The sequence below is a fragment of the Gossypium hirsutum genome, chromosome A12, assembly GCF_007990345.1.
Source record: "Gossypium hirsutum isolate 1008001.06 chromosome A12, Gossypium_hirsutum_v2.1, whole genome shotgun sequence".
Classification (NCBI taxonomy): domain Eukaryota; kingdom Viridiplantae; phylum Streptophyta; class Magnoliopsida; order Malvales; family Malvaceae; genus Gossypium; species Gossypium hirsutum.
The window spans coordinates 87,568,622-87,576,540 of NC_053435.1; the positions used below are offsets into that span (position 1 = coordinate 87,568,622).

Sequence of the window (7,919 nt, forward strand, 5' to 3'; positions counted from 1 at the left end):
TAAGGAAAAGCAAAGGAACAACTTAGAATACATGCAATAGCAGCACATCATATATTATACCAATACCACTATTTATAACCAAGGGCTAATGAATAAAAACCAATTTTAAAAGAAATTTCAAATAAATCACACAAATAAAGTATAACAAATTTTAAAATAAAATAAAATGAATAATAGGAAAAAGAAAATTTGGAAATATTACTATGAAAATTTTAAAACAGGTAATAGATATAAAAATTTAAAAATAAATAGGAATAAAATAATATATTAAATAGTAGCGTACAAATGAATTTTAAAATAAATATTATAAAGGAAATAATTTGAATGAAAGCTTGAACTGTATCAAAATAAAAAAAATAAGTATAGATAATATGTGTAATGCGTAAATGAGATTCCAAAATAAATAATGTTAACAAAAGGTTAAAAGTAAATGGTATACAAGGTAATACATATATACATGGAAAAAAACCCAATATAAATAATATACATAATAGTAATGATAATATATGAAAGTGTTTCAGATGGACAAGTATGCACATGAAAATAAAATGAATAAAAGAGAGGGAAAATAATTCTAAATAATATGTTAAAAAAACATGTTTTAAAAAAAATGAATAGCTAAAACTGAACTAACAGAAAAAACAGAATCCAAAGGATAATTTATAAACACAATAAATTGTTAAAACAAAATTCTAGGCCGAAATTAAATGTGCACAAATGGTTGAGGACTAAAGCTGAAGTTGCCCCAAATCTCAAAACATTCCGCTAAGGGGAGGGCCAAATTGAAATAGCGCGCAGATTACAGGGACAAATTAAAATAATTAAAAAAAACTTAAACATGGCATGATAGAACGCTAGCGCGAAGGAGGGGACTGATTGCACAAATTATCCAATTAAAGGTAAAATGCCCGCGGATCTAGGCAAAAGGAGCACTGATTCCACCCCCTATGCTGTTTTGTTTTCTTACTAATTGAAACCTTATTTGTTTCTTTTTTTTTAACATTTAAAAAACTTATTAGAAAACCCAAAAATTTAAAACATCATTCTCTTCATTCATTTTTTAAACAGAGAGAAGACTCTTTACCTGAACGTCGAATTCGACGAAAAAGAAAGCCACCGTTATAGCCATGGACGAAATCCCCTGCCCGAACCTCTACACTTCCCAGGAATTCGGGTTCTTAATGGCCAAGACCCAGGTAAAACCCTCTCTTTAATTCTTATTTCAAACATATTTGCATAAGAAACAAGTAATAAACAAGAAAGAAAAAAAAATAGAAACGCAAATATAAAGAAAAACCAGAGAAAAAAGTAAAAGTAACCTTTAGAACTTTGAGTCTGATTCCTTTTATTGATTTCTCTTTTGTATGTATTTGCTCCCTTTTACATTTGGTTTGATTCGGTTTTATAGTCTATTTTTACAACCATTTTTAACTATTGCAGGTGCGTGATCGAGTAGATCTCTGACGTGGCTTGGTGGAGGAGCGTACGGCACGGAGGAAGCGCCCGACATGCGGGGAAGGTGTGCTGTTGGCTGCGGCGCAAGGGTGGTCTGCCTAGGGTTTCTTTGGCTGAAAATTGTTAAGGTTTTGGGCCTTTTTGGGCTAGGTTTTATTTGGGTTATTTAGGGTTTGGGTTTCCATTTTGCATTGGGCTGTTTGTACTTTGGGCCATGGTTTGAAATTGGGTTTGAATTTGTAAACATAGTGGGCCGTTTATTTTGGTTTTTTTTGTGCCCCGGGCTGAATTGGGCCATAACAATAACAATATACATTTCATTAGCAATCTCATAGCATAGCAAAAAGTAACAGTTTATTCGAGCATGCTTATGCATGATGATGCAATACATAGAAATTTCAATTTAATAGTATAAATAGGTCCCACCCCACCACTACACTCCACAACAAGAGTTCCTTAGAACTCTTATATCCCAGAAACTCTAGTTTATGAATAAAACACCAGTGTTGCTAGTTAATACGCTGCCACTAGTTTTGAAAACACAATGGGTTTAAAGACAAGCTGCCAATAAAAATTATGGATCAACCATTAGTGCTTGCAGGTTAATACGCTATTAATAGTTGTGAATACACAATGGATTTGCAAATTAAAGCTGTCAGTACTTCCTCCTTTCAAAGCATCTCGCCCCATGCGATGCAATATGACATGCTATTAACAGTACAATATAAAAATAGTAGACATGCATAACATGTACTTGGTTTTAACTATAGCAGTGGACATAAATGTCATAATTTCAGTTTATCAATAATGGTAGGCACATTGTTCATGTAATCATTAATACCGTAGTACGTGTAATAATGATAGTAAATCATTAATCTGATGACAGCAAACAAGTTTCAATAGCATATCATGCATAAACATAAATAATCTAATCAACCAAATCATAGATTTCACATTATTCAAAATATCAATGACTTAATTGTAAGAGATAAAACTCTAAAAATAGTTTACGAATTATTTAAGTACTAATTTGAACAGTTTATAAAAATTCTGAGCAAAACTATAAAATCTGATAATCAAGGGACACACGGTCATGTGACCGGATCGTGTGGGAAGCCCTGGACTGTGTGGAGGGCTTCTTAAATTCAACCTACAGGGGAGACACTATCGTGTGGAGGATCCTAGGCTATGTGAGAAACAAATTCCATAGGGTTTCAAGGTGAACATGGCCGTGTAAAGGGGTCGTGTGGTCCACACCGGTGGCCCACATGCCCGTTTGGTTGGCTTTGTGGCCTTATCCCAAGGCATGATTTGCCCTTATTCACTTGTAAAGAAACACACACTTGCCACTAGGTCTCGAACGTCATCCTTCACGATCAAATTTGGTCTGATGCACGTGTAACAGATCCTTCAAATGATAATTTTGCACAAGTTAACATTTGATTTCCAAGTTTCTTTAAGATTCAATGATTTTAACGAAAAAGTTATCAAGAATCATGAAAGATCGACTATTTGATTTGAAAGATTAGTAACAAATGGAAGTACTTCATGAATTAGTGATTAATTATCGTGATTAAATTGAACTTATTGATTCTTTGGCAAAGGCTAGGGTTGTGAGTTGATGGTAATTACGATTTTGATGGAAAATCGATCAATGGAGAACGATCTAAGTTTTGAATAGCCAAAATATTTGGTAGCAAGAAAATGTAAAAATTTCAGATAAAGAAGAGAAAAGAAAAGAATTAGGAGAAGATATAGCAAAGGTTGATAAAAGTTTTGTTAGGATTTGACAAGGGGAAATTATAATTCAATTGGGAGAAAGTAGGGTAAATAGTTTAGGGTTTAGGAACCCTAAGGCCTTTTGGGCAATAAACCCATCATTTTGGTTGAAATTAAAGGGAAAAAAAGGATTGATGGTTTAAGATAAAGAGATTCAAACCTTGGTAAGTAAGGGGAAGATAAGAGTGCTTAACCATTGGACTATTGCCCATACTTAATAAGTTTTTACTTCATTTAATATTTATTTTAGGAGTAACTTACACCCTAGTTGCTGAAAATAAAATGAAAAGAAAAGGGAGAGAAGTGGATAAAACCTAGGATCTCTAAGAAGTATACTATTCCCTTAACCATCAAGACCAAAGCTCATTTCTTGATTAATTATTACTTTTAACCCTATATATTTTGGGTTGTTACATTAATAGTATTAATCATTATTAAAATTCACGTCAGAATTATAGTCAAAATAAAATATTTAGACTAACTAATGACATTATAAATATTGATGTACTGAATTATGTCAAAATTAAAGTATAAAGAACAAATCTCAATTTTGAGTGTAGTATAAAGACCAAAATTAAAATTGAATCATTTTTATATAATCTAGAAAAATAAAGGAGTTAGAATTAAAATTTAACCATTTTATTAATGATTTTAAAAAGGTATATATATATATATATATGAATGTTTGTCGTAAAAGGAATGCCCTAAATGGTTCCTTCTACATATAATAGTATAGATTATGCTAATATTTAAAAAATACAAAAAGCCCATAAAAATGATATTTCGCCTTAAAATGCTTAAAGTAGATTTTTGGTATGTGAATATATATTTGGAATGTAATATTTTTTTGAAAGTTATTTTTATTTTACAAATAATGAAAAGTGATTTTTTTTATAATTGGTGGGAAAAATTATTTTTCCATGTGGATGAAAAGTAAAACAAAATATTATAGAACAAAATTAATCTATCTGTTATTTGTGTTTTTAGAATATTAATTTATTCATTGTTAAAATAATAATAATAATAATAATTGCTACTTGTCCTCTGATATTAATTCATTGGTCCAAAGTGAACTTTTTTTTTCTGAATTTATTCTCATTTTTCACTTTTCAATAGTTCATATATGTATATTATTCCTGAAAATTTGGATGACACTTGTCTAAATTTATTTGTTATTATTCTCTTTGATAAGAATTATATGGTTAAGGCATGGTTCAACTCCACCCACTTTCCTTTTTTGTACTTTCTTCTACCCAAAATGGAATAATAATAAAAAAAGGAAAGAAGAAAAGCACATATCTTAAAGGAAGGCATGGTATGCCATCTTCCTTTTCGCTCTTTGGAAAATTTGGTTGATCAAAATTGCTCATCTTTGTAATTGTTGCTTCAATTGTCTTCGTGCCACTAGTGTGGAAGCTGAGCCATGGGCCCTCCAAAATGGTCTTCGGGTAGTAAAAAACCTCAGTTTAAGTAATATTGAGATTGCAGTAGATGCTACTATTATTATTATTATTATTTTTTAATGAAATTCGAATTAAATTCTAACCTCTTATTATCACATTTGATTGAAGAGTGAAAAATGTTCTTCTGATTTATGAATAAATTTTTGAAAAGAAAACAGATGAACCAATATGTTTGCTAGATTAATGAGATATTTTAAGTTTCCAGAAATTGCTTTGTGTTTATAGTTCTCCTCCGAGAAAAACGACAAGAGGACAGAATTAAATGTTAGAAAAAGTTGGAGTGGAAAGCAAATTATCAACGGAAATATATATTACAAGGACTTGTTGCAATCAAATACTTGAAAACTTGTATAATTGCTTAATTAGAGGGTTGTGATTAAAACCATGCGCATGACACTGTGCATCCTGTGCATTCTGCATGCCTCCTTAATTTACACATACAGTAGGATTTAAACAAATTGTATATGTTGTGATACGATCTTTTGTGGGTGAACAGAGAGACAGAAACAAATGAAGTTTATATATATATATTTAAAATTTTGATAAGTGGGTTATATTTTTTAGACAAAAAAATATAATTATTTTTAAAATTAAATAATGTGTATAATTCAGTCACTCTTTAGTTATAACATATTGATGAAAAGAAAGAAGGGTTAGATGGGGCCGCCATTACAATTAAAAACATCAGGACAAAGCACAAAAAAAAAGAAGAAGCAAGTTGCACAACCACAGCACTATAAACAAATCAGTGGGGATGATTCCAAAGTCAAGTTTGGGGGGATTGGAGTCACCATCATTACCCTCTAATCCACCCTTCCAGCATATGCTTAAGCAAAGGCCCCACCTCCCTTGTGCACAATATTTGCATGCTTTGACGGCAGCACAAATATAAAATTCTATGTATATCATTCATTTCAATAAACCGGGGTTGATTACCTATTCCTTTGACTGCACTGCCTGCTGCTACTTCTAACAACCACAACCACAACCACAACCACACACGCAGTCTCGCGGTTTCTTCAACCACTTATGTTGTTTTCTTCTATAGTAATTAGTTGATATGAGAATTTTTTTTATGTATTTAAATTTAAATTTTGTTATTTAAGTTAATATTTTTATATTAACATCATTAGTTTATATTGATATGGCATTGCTATTGGTGCCACATGGTGTAGATATAAATTTTAAAAATTAATTTTTTTAAATATATATATAAATTAATTAAAAAAGTATATAAATTAATTAAAAAAGTATACATTTCTGTACATCAAGAATGAACATTGATTAAAATTTATATTTTTTTATTAATTTATATATTTAATTCTTTTTAAATTTTTAACATTTATATCTATCACGTGGCATATTTTAAAACTATCACGTATCACTAAAAAAATAGTTATCAATACACGTTATTATAAATTAATTGTGTTAGTGAAAAAATACCAATCTAAATAAAAAATATAAATATAAATCAAATTACAAACTTCATATTAAAACTTTTTGTACTTCCTTTCTCAACTTATTCCACAACAATGGATCAGAAATGGGTCAGTCATGCTTGTGGTTTAAGCTTTCAGTTTTTCTTTTTATACCTTTCATGCTTAAACACAATGACATGTGGCTTTTCTTTACCATATTTGTTTATCTTTATTCTTTGCTATCTATTTTGTATAAAAATATTCATCTAATTACGTGTCAAGAGTTAAAATGATATCAATTTAATTAATAAATTATTTTTAAAAAATTAATAACGTATAAATAAAATAATTTATAATAATTGCATTATTCTTTTTTTATGTTTTTCTTTTAAAAATTACCATTTTTTTTCATAAATGTATTCTTTATGTCCGTTTTATGTAAACACTAATAATATTAACATTCATGGTTGCCCTTCCTAACAATGTTGTTTACAAGGTTTAAACTCGATATCTCTTCTTGTGAGTACAATTTGATTTCCTAAGACACTTAACACTTGTTGGCAATTACTATTTTTTTGAACCTATTATTAACTTAAACCAGGTCTCAACTTAGTAGTGAAATTATGAAAACCCGATCCTTTTATAAAGTAAAAAGTATTAGTACGAGTATTTTTATAGTTTAATATAAAATCTATAAAAAATACTTTTGCATGAAGAGATTTAAACTTAGAGAATAATTTTTTGAAACTCTAACTTTACCATTTTAACTAAAGCTTCATTTGTTTTTATATTAATTTCTTTATAAATATATTTATTACATAAAAATTTTCACCCATATTATTTGCCTCCATAAAATAGTATATTGATACTATTATTTAAACTATTGACTAAATTATTGCATGGGTCAACCAAACATAAACTTGATTAGAATAATTACTAAAATATTTTTTCGTATTTAAAATAAGTTGTTTTTTTATTTAAAAAACTAATATATATATATATATATATATATGATATTTGAACTCATATTAATTGTATCTAGGTAAAACTTTAAATTTACCACTTCACCAGTTGACAACCACATCATAAACATTTTAATTCATTTAACAATTTAATTTAATTTTTTCATTTATTATTAATATATTCTTTGAAGTAGATAAATCCAAGTCCACTGAAATATGTTTTTTTCTCCCCCAATCAACAACTAAATGCGGGAAGTTAATGCATGCACTTGGAATATTCTTTTGTGGGTTAATTTCAAGCTAAAAGTGTATTAAAGTTAGTATAAAAAGAAAAATAATGAACAAATATTCCTTTTCATGGTATGATTCTTCATCTTTCCATTATCCATGTTTTTACCTAAACAATTTAGACGACAGTCTTGAGTGGAGAAATTTAACTATAAAAATACATTGAATAATCAAATTGAGAATAATTTGTGATGAGAATTGACTCGACGGTTCTTAAAGCTACATCCATGAAAACAGTCTCTATTTTGAAATCACAGGAGCCCTGGAGTTATCTTCAAAGGGTCTGAATCTTGTTTTAATTGGAAGAGAACCGTCAGGTTGTCAATGCCATTGATGGCTGCTCCCAAATACTCAACAACTCATTGGCTGTGGATGCTCCAATTTAGTATCATCAACCAATATAACTTAAACTGTTGTAATAATGATCATAATAACAGCGGTAAGTACTATTTATAAGCTTGTAGATGAGGGTTATATCAGAGACATGCCAAGTGTTATGATTAGGGGAGTGGTGGGAGCAGTTTTTTTTTTTCTTCCAAAAGAATGGAACTGTC

General features: G+C 29.4%; 1 long non-coding RNA gene across 1 annotated transcript; it reads left to right on the top strand.

Moving 5' to 3' along the window:
* Nucleotides 1-413: 413 nt before the first annotated feature.
* LOC121210945 (uncharacterized) lies at nt 414-1,782 on the top strand. The gene is made up of 2 exons (XR_005906238.1): nt 414-1,196; nt 1,441-1,782. It is a non-coding gene; the product is annotated as an uncharacterized lncRNA (long non-coding RNA).
* The last annotated feature ends 6,137 nt before the right edge of the window (nt 1,783-7,919 follow it).